At 38.7% G+C, this 14,643-nt stretch overlaps 1 protein-coding gene across 2 annotated transcripts in view; it reads right to left on the bottom strand.

Moving 5' to 3' along the window:
• spop (speckle type BTB/POZ protein) overlaps nucleotides 1–7,759 on the bottom strand; it is a 113,421-nt gene extending 105,662 nt beyond the window's left edge. For both annotated transcript variants that reach the window (XM_033644132.2, XM_078161145.1), the window contains exon 1: nucleotides 7,678–7,759. The gene's annotated coding sequence lies outside the window, so the exon portion shown is untranslated. The remainder of the gene's footprint in view (nucleotides 1–7,677) is intronic.
• Nucleotides 7,760–14,643: the final 6,884 nt, after the last annotated feature.

The raw sequence follows: 14,643 nt of genomic DNA, 5'->3' as shown, positions 1-14,643 counted from the left end.
AGCAACTGCTGATATCCCCTATCTAAACTCCAGTTTCTGGATCAATGTCTGTATTGGACACACTGCAGTTTCACTTTCTCGGACTAGGCCTGTCTTCACTTTTGGCTAAAATACGCTATTCCTGCTGCCATCAACGGTTTACCTCAAAAGATATCCTTCTCAAATGCCAAATCAGGCAATATTTCCACCATGACAGAGCTTGATCTGCTAATCAAACCATTAGGGTAGGTCACCATTTTCCCGGCTTTAAATGCCAGATAATATCAGCAGAACTGGATCTGACTTTCGGGCAGTGACACTTTAACCAACTGTGTTGTCATTAATTCATATTCAGATGGCTTTCCTGGGTCACGAGTTGTGCTGAGCAGCCTGGCAGAGACCAGGGACCTGACCAGTTCAAATCACAGGTCCAAACTCGGCAGGCATGCATGATTTAAATACATCTAAATGGCAGATGGCAAGAGAGCTGGCTCGTAGCTGGCTGTGAGACAGAAGCAGTGATGTAGGAGAAGCAGAGGATGAGGCTGCGTATTAGAGTGAGGAATGGCTTGGCTTGTCTTTAAGATTACTTTTCCTCTTAAAACATTCACTTCATCTGTGTCACTCCTGCTCCCAACTTGTTATTGGAAAATAGGAACGCTGGAAAACCATTCGAAGCCGGCACTGTCTGCATCAGTCACACACTGACACACACATACACACAGAAAATACATTTCATCCTCCATATCCGAAACAGCCAATAGCACTGGCAGGCATTTGCGACCCCAATCCATATTTCAATTTCCCTCCTCTCATGCAAACTAATTCAATACTTGTTGCCTTCCCTCACAAGCGATCTGCAATGTGAGAAATGAGCTTCTTCTCATGCTGCATCTATAAAAGGCCCAATCAGAGACATTTTTGAGTGGGCCTCTGCCTATATCAATTATGTCTTAGTAGGTCTGCACACAGGAAGAATCTTGGAAGCAATATTAAAGGATAGAAAATCAGTGCTTTTCAAAATTCTCACCGCACTGTACTAAAATGCAGATCACTTTTCTCCGTATTTTCTGCTCTCAGAATGCATTCAGCCCACATTAGCTACATTTAAAACTCATATTTTACATCACACATGTGCCAGCGCTTAAGTCAAGAGCTTAACTACTCATGTTTTCAAACCAATTAAATAAGCATTAAGCTAACAGTAGGATGTCAATCGAATGAGATTTTAAAATATGATATACTCTAATTTGAGATTTGACCTTTGAAGTGGAAATCAGGTTAAAACAAATAATGCAAATTCATTTCTTTTCCACATTCATCAGTTCCCATTTGTGAAAAGTGCCTCATAAAGCCAGACAGAGAAACGCCAAAGCTGTAGGCTGTGATGCCATCGGCCAAAACTTTTTGGATCTGTTCCACCGACACAGCTCAGGAGCCAGACCAGCCATGGTGACAATGAGCCCAACTGGAGGGGAATTTACGTATATTCTCTTAATCAGGCTCATTAGTGGTGGAAACTCAGTAAAACTCGATTCGCTTAGAGATCCTACAATGGATTTCTGATGGGGGAACAATTTCCAATGACTTTTCCCTCTCTGACTGGTGTTTGATGTACTAACTGCTGTGGTGTTTTACACTGTGACAACCTAGAAAAGACTCACACATCTTGACATCTTCGCCTGCAGCACCATCAACAAAGCAATTCCCCGACACCACACAGCCAAATAAGAATACATGTAAACAAATGCAGTACAGGGATAGCTGGGTGCAGCTGAGTCAAACTCAGAAATGGTGCAGTTTAGAAACATTTTGTTAGGTAGAATCAATCTACCAGACTTTAAAGTAACCCTCAATGTTGACCTGTTATGTCTATGGCAGATGGTACAATATTGATCTTTACTTTCACTCTCAATGCATTCTGCAGGAAAATACATAAGCTTGTGTACAAGCACTGGTATGTACACACCAACATACCCATACCTATTTGACGTTGCTGATACACGAAAAGATGAGTAACAACATTTGCTCCAAAACCGGCACCTGGCTCCACTTTTCCTCACAACTCTTTGGCCATGTAAAGGGAGAAGCAAGCAGGTAATAGCGACAAATTTAGGGGCTTAAACGGCGACAGCTTTACGATGCCTGAGCGGCCTCTATGACTCCATTCCTGTCAGATTCTATTAGCTTGGCCTCCACCGTGTGTTTCGATTGGCTCTTGGCCTATTCCCAGCAGTTACAGAAGCACCTCCCGTAAATAAACCAAATGGCTGCTTCTTGTAGTGTATGAAGAGGAGCGGGGGGAGGCTCTGGGCAGCTGGGCGCTTGTGTGTAAAGAACATCTGACAGAGTGGTTGAATAGTTTAATATACAGCAGCAAGCTGAATGGACACAGTCGACTAGAGGGAGAGCTCGACACACATCAGCCTGAGAGTTTAAATTTGACTAGTGCTTAAAAAGAATGCAAGCAGCCGGGCGAGAAAAGCACTTCTAAATCAAGACAAGTGGCCTCATTCCACTCCCCACACACACTCCTATAAACAAAGGAAAAAGTGTGACTATCTGCCAGCTGCCAGGTGTAAGTCTAAGGAAAGGCCACCTGTCTAATAACTGTTTTTGATGCGTACAGCTCGGCAATACGAAACTGAGCATCTGGCCTGTCCCCTCCAAACTGATCTTGTTAACAGCATGCGGATCTGTGTTCCTCTTATACGGAATTTATTTCACCCAAATAGGTTTCGCCCCAACCAAAAAACATAATTTTGTCCTTATTAATTCAACCAATCAGAGCTTGGGAATACACTTTTGCCAGCAACTCTCGACTGCCAGATGTCCACTGGATATTTTCATAAGGAGCACACAGTGTTTCCTTCAGTTTGAGCATGTATTTGTTGTCGTCCATAAACTGAGAATCCTTTGAACTATTGTGAATCCGAGTCACTCGTTCTTTATAAAACAAACACCCCAAGAGTGAAACAAAAAGAGGCAATAAATTGTGGTAACAATTATTAAAATGCAATGCTTGACAAGCTGCGACTAAATTAAGTTTTTTATGGCTGTGAGATGGCCTCAGAAAAACATTCCCTTGCGCAGATGAAAAAAAAAAAAGAACAACTGGTGTGCAGCACAATGAAATGACTCTGACTATCAGCAACATGCTACTTTGAATTTTAAAAAGAAAAAATAAACAAGAATAATTAAAAACAAATCTATTTGGGAAGAATACAGAGAGGCATAAACATAATTTCTTATTCAATAATCAAAGGCACGTTTATGACAAACTGTATAGTGAATATTATCTGCATATATAACTATCACAAATCTTTATGTGCATTTCATTGTTTTTGTATTGTTCTGTGTGGGCCGCAGCAGGAAAAGCACAAGGGTATTCAATATGATGGCTCTGCTTTATTCAAAGCTGTAGTTGGTAACATCTATTAAAAAAAAACCTTTTGCCATATTTGCTAAAACTGTAACTATATTCACACAGCACTAAATGAAACAGATTATCTATGAGGAAGATCATACTCCTCTGCCTGCCTTTTAGCACCTCTAATTGCCTTACTGTATGTGAATGAAAACAACCAATCAGAGCCAAAGCAGCTGTCAATCATGTCAATCACTGCTAATGAACTGCGGTCACACTGTCAACCATTGCGTATTTCTCACCTCATGTTTTCAGACAACTCATTCTCACTCCCAGCTCATAAAATATCGACACTTGGTCAAAATACGACACGCTAGATACCCTTCCTTCGTCATATTTGGACGCTCAGGGATGATGCGACAATTTACGATGTTACACGCATTGTGTCTTTTCAAAATAAACTTCCATTTTCACGGGGAACTTAGAGTTTCTCCTCACTAAAGCATACAGTTTCATTTCAAATATACATACAACCTAAGTAAAAAAAACATTGTTTTTAAGTTTCAGCAGCAAAGGTACGTGGTTAGGTTCAGAAAAACACAGTGGTTTGGCTTTGATTAAGTATGCTTGTTACCTAATGTAATATCACGTGACATATGTCACTAGCATAGTATTCTACACATACTAGCACCCTACGTTGTTATTAAAATAACTCGACTATCTTTTTAACCTACAGCATACACGAACAGCGGCATTCCAGATAAAAGTCTGGAGTTTGTTTGATGCGCCAAAGTAGACTTTAGCGAATACCAGAAGCAGTAGGAAGAGGAAGAGGGACATGAGTTTTTTCACCGTCTATCTGTCTCATGTACTTCTTTCAGAATATGGTATGATGATTCAGGTGTGATTTTTTCACGGTATGATAACCGTGTCAGAAAATATCACGTTTCCACATTATCATGGTATTACAGAACTTACATGATTATCAGTGAGAATGACCCTTAAAAGAATGAAAATGGAAGTGTAATTGATGGTTAAACAAACATTTCACTGAAACCATTTTGTTAATGGCAGTATGTGTAAAAAGTCTCCCCTTAGAAAATAACTAAGATTAAGGGGAGATTCAATGTCTGGTTGTTGTTGTTTTTTCAATATCGTAGATAAGCAAATGTGCGTGGTATGATAACCATCAGCTTTTATATTATGGTTTACATTGAAACCGATATATCGCTGCAACCCTAGAGTATAGTGACAGTTTCAGCTCATATGACAAAAAAATATTTTCATAAAAGTTACCAACTTTAGCTTTAAGTTCATCAGTGAGCCAGCATGTACTGTGCATGTGGGAGGGCCCTGAAAGTAGTAAAGCAAAATGGCAGTCCTTGTTCATAATATTAATTACACATGGATTTCTCTCTATATCATGTTGAAACCCCTGAGGTAATTAAGGCCTATTGTATTTCTTCTGTACTGTAGTAATTTTAAAATTTAACTTGAAAATTTACAAGGTCAGCCAACTTACAAAGTGTTGCCTCTATATATCATCGCCCATTTTGTACAATGTTACACTATTTATGGTCGATTATCACTCTAGTCAATATGTCTTTATGCTGACATCAGACCTTTTTTTGTGCTGAGTTCAGGGAGTCTGGACTGTCGACAACTGTGACTTACATGACTGAGTGACGGCCTGAGAAGGAAGGACTGTATTTTATATACGCTGATTGAGCTACAGCTTAATAAAACTTTTCACTAACTTTCACACCCATATAAGTCATGGCCATGTCAAGAATCCCTCCATACCACCAGCTATGTAAAGAATCTGTATGGCAGTATAAGAGGAGCAGGAAAATGAAAAGAATCCAAAGCCAGCCGACGAGTTATCTTTGTGATTCAAATACTTTCACCCATAAACTGTTGTGAATCAAAGACTCCCATTCAGAGCGTTTCTGAACTCCCACACGCCTTCCTGCACATGCATACAATTCCAGCACAGCTGAGCAGAACTGTGGGACAAACCAACTGAATTTTTAGCATGCACTTAGACTCATACAAAATAGACAGCAGGACTTTCACTTGTAGCTTATGCCACCAATCAAAAATTGACTCATTTGTTTATGATCTATTTTTCTAGTTTAAGACATTTTTAGTCTTGTAACTTGCCTCTATTGTGTAGATAAGTTTTTTAAATTTATGTGGTCTCTGATTTGTTCATTTGTTTTGAATGCTTTCAATCTGTAGGCATGCATCGCCCTGATAAGCCAGTCTCTTTATTAGTGCCATTTTAATATTCAGTGTTTACAGAATTAGTTGCATTCATTCATTTAATCTTAACGGGCTGGCAACTCAGTTTTTATTGCCACAACATCCCCTGGCATTAGGTATTTTACACAGAAATATTGGCAATCACAGGGAAGCATACAGATTTTAAATTTTGGGTGAAAGACAGCACTGTTATTGGATTGGTACACTGTAACAGGGGAGAAAAGATTGGACTGGTGCATCCTTGTCAATTTGTTTTGTGGAAAGTGGTGTTTTGCTTTTCATAACCATAGCAGTTTGCAGCGATGGGTGTGACTAAATACATTTACTCAAGTACTGTACTTGAGGACAATTTTAAAATACATGTACTTTACTTGAGCATTTCCATTTTCTGCTACTTCATACTGCTACTCCACTACAGTTTGGGTGCACATATTGTACTTTTTACTCCACTACAGTTATTTAACAACATTAATTTCTAGCTACATTGTAGATTCACATTATTAATACAAATTATACATCAAATAATAAATTATGATGGATTTTTTTTGATGAATTAAAGCAACACAACAGTACGCTGCAACAATACTGATGCTTATATATTAATGCACTAATTTTACACTAATTATAATCCAGTGATATAACATGCATTATCCTGAAAAAGGACATTTTGCATATTGAGTACTTTTACTTTTCGTACTGCAAGTATTTTTTGACACTAATAATTACGTACCTTTAGTCGGATAAGATTTTGAATGCTGGACTTTTAGTTGTAACCAAGTATTTCTACAGTGTAGGCTAGTGTTGCTACTTATACCTAAGATCTGAGTACTACTACTACTACTACTACTACTGGAACTACTACTACTTGCAACCACTGGTAGTAAGTACGTTTCATGTTTAACAAAAGAGTGATTAAATTAAGTTGATTCTGTGGATTTTAATGGTCACAGCTGCTTAATCAAAAATACAGAACTCATTTTCCCTTTGGCTTGAAAGCACTTTTATTTTGACTACTGTGCTGCAAGTATAAGTCCTGCATTTAAAACTTTAGTTAAGTAAAAGTACAAAAGTATGAGCATTTAAATATACTTAAAGTAGATTTTCAAAAGTGAGGTTCTGATTATGCAGGATGACCCATTTCAGAATAATATATATTTTACTATTTTTAATTATTACTTCATGGTATTACTTTACAATTTGTTTTATATTTTATTTTATTATTCTACTATTATTATTGATGCATGAATGTGTAGGCATCACTAATGTTGCAGCTGATAAGGGCGGCACTTATTGTAACTACTTTTTGTACTGCAGGGAGGCTCACTCCATGCAAATACATAATATTAACTAATAATATTAAATAACTAATATTATTAGTTGATAATAGCGTGTATTAATCATCATAATCTGCAAAGTAACTACAGCTGTCAAAATAAATGCAGTGGAGTGAAAAGTACTATATTTACCTTCAAAGTATAGTTGAGTGAAAGGATAAAGCAGCATAAAATGGAAATACTCAAGCAAAATACAAGTACCTCAGTGGAGAGTAAATGTACATAGTTACATTCCACCACTGCTTATCCTGCATTGCAGTCGCCTTTCTGTTGGACTCCTGTGCTCCGCTGGTTTGTACAGTATCACGGTGCAACCTGCAGCTGTCCTGCACTGCGCATGGAGATGCAACAGACCGGGGGTCACTATTTGTCAGGATACTTAGGCTGAGGCAGACATGTTCCCTTATACTGGGCTCATTATTTTGCATGTGTCTGCCATCATTTTCACACGAGTAATTTCTTCTTTGACATACACATACGACCAACAGACCTCAGTTTGACACAGCAAAGGACAAAACGCACCGGAAAAGTCTTCAGCACAATCTCGACATCACAAATAAGAAACAAGAGCCGTCTCTAACCTGTTATCATTAGCCAGCTGGCGGCTAACATTTAGCGCTGTAAAAGTGCTCGCAGCGTTAAACAAGCCCAAACTCTGGTTATGCGGGGAAGACAGCGTTACATACAAGCGATAAGTGTAAGGCGAGACAATTGTGTTGCTTAAAAACTCACCTTTGTTTCGCTGTTCTACGAAAAGGATAAAGGATTTTTAACAGGAGCTGTCACTGCACTTCCGGGTTAGTCTGTGACGTAAGCAGACGCACCACCAGCAGCTGGCCATGCTGAGATTGTTTTGGTTTTGAGCACTGGGTGTTCATGAAGATATATTTGTCTCAGTATTTTTTATGGGAACAGACCGACAGTCCCTCTGCTAATGTGCAGTCTGTAAATATAAAACACCTACCACAAATACAAAAAAAGTTTTCGCAACAAACATATAACAGATCTGTAAATGCACAAAACAAAATCAGAAATTAAAAAAGAAGAATCAATGTGTATAAAATGCAAATCTGCAAGTGTAGAACTGAGATTAATAATTTAAAGAGTGGCTTCACAAATATCTGGTCGAAAGTTGTAGTGTTTTTTGTTGGGGTTTTTTTGTTTATTTAGCTGGATTTTATATTTGCAAAATATTTGGGGGTTCACAAATCTTTCTTTACATTTGAGGAGGTTGTTTTATATTTACAGATTAAACATTAAAACATCAGTTCAGACAAATAAATACTGGAAAATAAATACATTTATTACTTTGGCTGTCATTTAACATTTTATGGCACATGTTATTCATTATTTATTGGTAGAAATGGTGCAAAGTAACTGAGTACATTTTCTCAAGTAGTGTACTCAAGTACAAATTTGGGGTACTTGTACTTTACTTTTATTCCATCACATATATTTGACAGCTGTAGTTATGTTGCAGAATAAGGTTATTAATAATCGTATTCCTAATTACATTTTAATCCATCCCTAAGAATAACAAAAAAAAAAAAAACCTCTGTTCTGGTAAGAGCAATTTTTTTGTTACTTATTTTCTATTAGGTCATTTTTTAATTTTTCTTTCTTTTATTTTTTTTTACTGTTGTTGCTTTATACTACAACTCTTGACGTGTGTATGTTCCTCTGTTTGCATAGACCAATTAAGTTTTTTAGGGGGGAAAAGAACATGCAAAAAGATGTTTTAAGCCTACATGGATACCATATAGATTAACTTCATCTTAGAGGGAACGTGGTAGAGCCAGCACAAATTGAACACCCAGTCAGTGTCGGCCAGTGGTGGAATGTGAACGAGCACAGTTACTTGTGTACTGTACTTAAAAACAAATTCAGTGTACTTGTATTTGGATATTCACATTTTCTGCTGCTTTATATCTTTACTGTACCACATGTTAGAGGTAAATATGGTACTTTTTTTCCACTACATTTGTCCGACAGCGTTAGTTACTTTTCAGATTTCAGTTCCTCTTAAGAACCCTCTTCAATCAGCTGAAAAATGAATCAACATAAAGCTGAAAACAGGGCTGTTTTTGTGACACCTTAAAAAGTTATATTTTCAGAGATACATGGTTCACTACAAACATATAATGATCTAAAAGAATATGATGCATTGCTGTAGATTACACAATCAAACAGTGAAAGGACTTAAATTAGCACAACCTTAAACCTCTACAGCTAAGAGTGATCCAGAATTACCATTACCATACCATAAAACACTGACAGATAACATTTTATTGCACAGCAAATATTTAAGTACATTCTGCTGGTACATACTTTTACTTAAATTAGGTATTGAATGTGGGACTTTTACCTGTAGTGGAATATTTTCATGGTGTGGTATTATTATATTTACTTTACTATAGGATCTGAATACTTTGTCCATCACTGCATTTAACCCTTTATATTAGTGGTGCACAAATGGTGATTAGTTTAATTTAATTTTAAGTTTAGTCATTACTTAATAAAGTGAATTAAGGTGGGGGGTGTTGGTAGCGTAGTGGATAGTGCAGGCGCCCCATATACAGAGGCATCGCCTCGCTGCAGCGGCCGCGGGCTCAAACCCGGCTCACAGCCCCTTGCTGCAGGTCAGTCCCCACTCTCTCTCTCTGTCTCCCCCCTTCACTAACTGTCCTGTCATTAAAGGCAAAAAGCCCACAAAAATAATCTTTATAAAAAAAAAAAAAAAGTGAATTAAGGTGAAACTTTATTGACCCTCAGGGGGAAATTTAGCATTACAGTAAGAAATAGACCAGAGAGCAGTGGTGGAATAAGTAGTCAAATCCGTATTTATCCGTATTTAATTTATTCGTATTTAAAGAATTGAATGTAAAAGTATTATACATACAGTCTTTTCATCTGAAATGTAGTGGAGTAGAAGTGTGAAGCAGCGGAAATAATTTAACTCAAGTAAAGTACAAGTATCCCAAAAGGTAAGAGTCAACTAGTCACTTAAGTTAAGAGTAAATGCAGGGGTCATAGTTGGGGAAAGTGGGACTGATTACCCAGGGCCCCAACAGGAGGGTGGATTTCAAAAAGCCTGGAATATAAAGTGGTTGGTTTTATTTGCAGTTTTTTATTTGTAATTTATTAGTGCTGTAACTAGATTAATAATGTCTGAAGAGTTCGGTTGAAAGACTAAACTTTGTGTTACCCCTTAAAGACGCAAAAGGATTTAGTCCACTAGGATTTGCTCTAAGTCTCTACAGAGACTGCTCATACATAGGGCCAAGAATTTGGTGCTTCACCCCTGAGTAAATGTACTAGTTACATTTCACCACAGGCAAAGATTTAGATACAAACAGGATACGGATTAATCAAAAAACATACACATATACATATTGTAGTGTAAGTCCTAATCAAGTAGAATGGTCATACTGCAGAAGTTGGTTAAGAAACACAGCCATATGATCAGCATATAACCATGTTTTATGCATAAGTTCTTATAAAACTAAGTGAGATGCATCTATATGTGTTAAAACACTGTCATACATGTCAGAGTATTCATAATATGAGTTCACATTGTATCCATACGCTAAAGAACACACACATTCAAATATAACCTATCGTACTCTGTATAATGATAACTCACATATACTCAAATGCTTGTATTACCTGATGCACATTAAAGGATTATATTGCATGAAGGCATAAGGGACCCTATAGAAATAGTCCCCAAGTTCCATATGTTTTTTTAAAAATAGTGTAAACCTGAGTTCCAACCTAATGGTGGGAGAGTTTGGGGATTTACAGGCCAGGGGAAAAAGATACACCATTAAGACATGCCCGGGCATGTTCGGGCATGTCTGGACAAAGGCGAAAAGGCCGGCCACCAATAGGTTTGGGCTCAGGTAGGAAGGGCTAAAGAAAGAAGGTGGAGATTCTCTTGAATCTTCACCAGCATAAAAGGGAGAGCTCAGAAAGTGAAACTTCAGTCCAGCTCCGGGGCTTGACTCAATGAGTTGTATGTGTTGAAGCTTGTGAACACATTAAACTCGATTGCGTCGGACTCTGCCTGTCTCCAGTGTTTCTTTGAGTATTACTTAGCTGAATCCAAGGTACCAGATCGACATCAAAGGGCAACTGAGAAGTCAAGTGGAGGACAAGGTCGGGAGCCTACAGGCCCAATTCCAGGCACCGATTTTTGCCTCCACAATATACACTATAATTACACCTCATCTGCTAACGTGCATTTTTGAGATTTAGAAAACAAAATGATAAGAGTTTCCTATAGTTATGAAAAGACTTTTGGTTTCAAATTGTCTCCACAGTGAAGGAGAGGAGCAACAAGAGAAGGACCCAAATGTAGACAGTCGAGATATCAGTGGGGGTTTTTTAAGTTGAAAGGCTTGGATGCGGGTAGAAGCGGAAATCAGCAGGTACTGGTCCTGGTGACCTAAAAGCAAACACTAAAGGCGACTGAGCAACATGGCAGTCTGACAAGGGAACATCAGTAGTGGACTGGTATAACAGGGCCATGAGAGAGCGAGATGCAGGTGAAGAGGTGGGCAGGGAAGGCATCTGATGGATGGATGGAAATTGGCAGTAAGTGGCCTGAGGAACAGGGAATGTGGCTGGAAAGGAGGTACAGAGACAGACTGTGACACAAATATTTCTCATATGCATAAGAACTGGCCATTGGCAAATTGTCTTCCCTGGACAAAAAAGATTATCTATCTACATGTTTCACTCAGAGAAAAGTCCTTATACTTGATCATGAAACTTAAATGATCCAGATGTTGAAACAATATGCACATTAATATGTATAAAATGTGATATTTCTTGTTACATGGAGGACAAAATGCAACCAGACATCAATGCTGAAAACACGTCTAAAGTAAAAATAAGTCTGTCTTGATTGCAGCATGCTGTGCCCATTTTCCTTTTGCAGCTGGGTGCTTGGTCTTTTATTGTACAAGCACACACAGATAGATTTTATTTGTTTGTCACCAGTGATTGCTGCACGTAATTACCACAATTCTGATCAATGTAAGTGTAAATTTCTGTTTGTTTGTTTTTTCATGTTTTTCATAAATGCAAGAACTTTGCCATACGTGTGGTTTTTGTGAAATATTGCCCAGGGGAAAGTGGGTCATCACATCAGGATACAGATGCAAGCAAACCACGTGAGGTAATGTAACCAGCAATTAAAAGCATACTGAGCATAATGCAAAACATAAATTATAGTGCAGCGTCTTTGTGAAGATTTACAGCTTCACCGGTTTGATGATATGACATGAAAAGATGTGCTATAATATGATTATGATCTTGACGCCAGCATTTAAATTGGCTCTGAAAAGAATGGTGCACGGGCTTTTTATGTTGCAGATGTGAGTAGGCAGCGTTGCAGATATTAAGTCACCGCATGTGGGTAGCTGCCCATGTAGGGTAGCTTGGCAATTTTCGCAATCTTATAAGAATATCATAATATGATTTTCTCTTTTGAAGATTTAAATCATATTCATCCAACTTCAACAAAAGCACTTGGGATGCGCCGTGGATCTGCTGTGATGCTCATCCAAAAGTTTGTCTGGTGGGATATTTAGTTTAAGGCAAAGCAAATTAGAAAGATAAACAAAAAAGGAAGAGGAATCTGGCAATTGAATAAAGGGAAGAAGTTGTTATGACACCTGGATTGTTTTCTTCTCAGGAATGTTTGATCTCTTGAGGAGCACAATGCGGCAGGGATGGTACTGATAAGATCTTTTCACAGGTGGAATTTGCTCCTCTGTTGTGTGAAACACTCCCACAGTTATGAATTATATACATCTGTGTTGACATTCTGTGTTGCTACACCAGCATGGGGAATAATAAACCAAACTTTTTTTTCACTGTGTTGTTTTTTAATGTACAGTGCATCCCTACATGATTCATAACATGGAATTTTCCCAGCTGGTGGGATGCTTTAGTACATGAAATTGTATTACTGTGTGACAATCCCAGCTTACTCCACAGGTCTGGCACCGTGTTCAGCCATGGCTCCGCTCTGGAGTTTAATGCAATTATAAATAAATAAGCATGTGGTCGGGAAGAAGACAGGGCCCTATGGGGACAAGCTGAGAGAAAATAGAGGAAGTTTAATTAAAGCTGCAAACCACACTCCCACACAGACACACACGCACAGTAATATAAGCAAACCAATACACACCAATTATGTTTGTGCGTGTGCACTTCACTCGCCTGTATGTATGTTTGCATGTGTGTCTCTAGCTACAACTATACAAACGAGGAAATTGCGTGAGTGTGCATGCAGTGCGTGAGAATCTACTCACACATGCTCGCTTTGGTGCCTGCATCCGTGTGTGCACGTGTCTACAGGCAACACAAGAGGAGGGAAATGTGAGTGTAGAGTAATCCCGTGTTTTATTCAGGTAAAGTCCTCTAAATTTCTTTATCACACAGGTTTTGGTGTGTTACCCTCCTGCCGACAGAGAGGAGGGTGTTTTGTGTAAACCCGACAATCATACTCTCGACACAGCCACGGTAAAATGATTCGCAGCTATGTTTTTGTTACATTATTTTCTGCAAAATGATTGAACTGCCAGTCTCCTTGTAATTACCTAAGGGGTTAAGGCAAAGACACAGCCAGTAAAAGGCTGATGAGGGAGTATTGAATTTGCACTTCAATTAGAGTGCTTATAAAGTGTGGATTACACAAGGACTCCAGGGCCACCGCTCTCACTCAATTACCAGTGTACTACGGGAGGAGGGACAGCAGGCAGGAGGGGTGGACAGTGAAGGCATCGGGGCAAGGGAGCAAGGTGGCAGAGGAAGGCATGAAGAAGAAAAAGTACAGGATGTCTGATGCTGGTGCTGCCTGAGCCAAGTGTTTAATCAGGACTCGTCCATGCACAGGCAAGGACAAACAACTGGAGGGAGATCCATCCATGTGTAGCTCAGGTCTCCCTCTCTCCAAGTTCTGGCCTCAACAAGGACATCTGAAAAAAACACACAGCCATCTGAGGTACTAAACTTCCCCGGCGCCGCACAGAGTAGCACTACGCTGATTCGAAATGCCTCCGTATGTGCATTCATTTCCATTTTTCTGTGTTGTTGAAGCAAGTCTCCTTCAAGTTGAAGGGGCTATACAGAGGAATCTGTTCAAAAGGAGCAAAATAAAAAACAACCCCAACAATGCATCTGAGTCCCTGAGTTAATTCTCAAATGGATTATTGAGCCAATGAGTGAAAATCACCGGCCATTTAGAGTGGATTTGTCTGCGAGGCAGTGATAAACGACAGCTCGCTTTTTCTACGGCTTAGCTCCTCGATTCTGAGAAGGAGATGCTTGAAGGACATGCTTTTAGAGTAAACAGGCCAATGGCAGGGAAGGGAAAAAAGGGAAAATTTCAATTTGATTGCTTGGCTGTACTTATAAAGACAATGTGAGATGATATGAATGTGAATAATTAATTGTTATAGAGCCTCATGAAGAGTTCTTGGTAGTTAATTACTGGTTGTGATGTTTGCATGAGGCACAGTGAGATTTTAAAGATTTCAAAGTGAAAATGTGCAGAGGGAAAAGAGAGGTTTTATTATCACTTTTACAGTATAATAACTTAGAGGCTGCACAAACACAGGGTGACAGTGTTATAAGATACATACGGGCAGGGTAGCTGAATTCAATTTGACAGTGGTATAAGAAGTA

Source organism: Epinephelus lanceolatus, chromosome 18 (genome assembly GCF_041903045.1).
Source record: "Epinephelus lanceolatus isolate andai-2023 chromosome 18, ASM4190304v1, whole genome shotgun sequence".
Taxonomy (NCBI): Eukaryota; Metazoa; Chordata; class Actinopteri; order Perciformes; family Serranidae; genus Epinephelus; species Epinephelus lanceolatus.
This window is presented reverse-complemented; position numbering and strand designations above follow the sequence as displayed.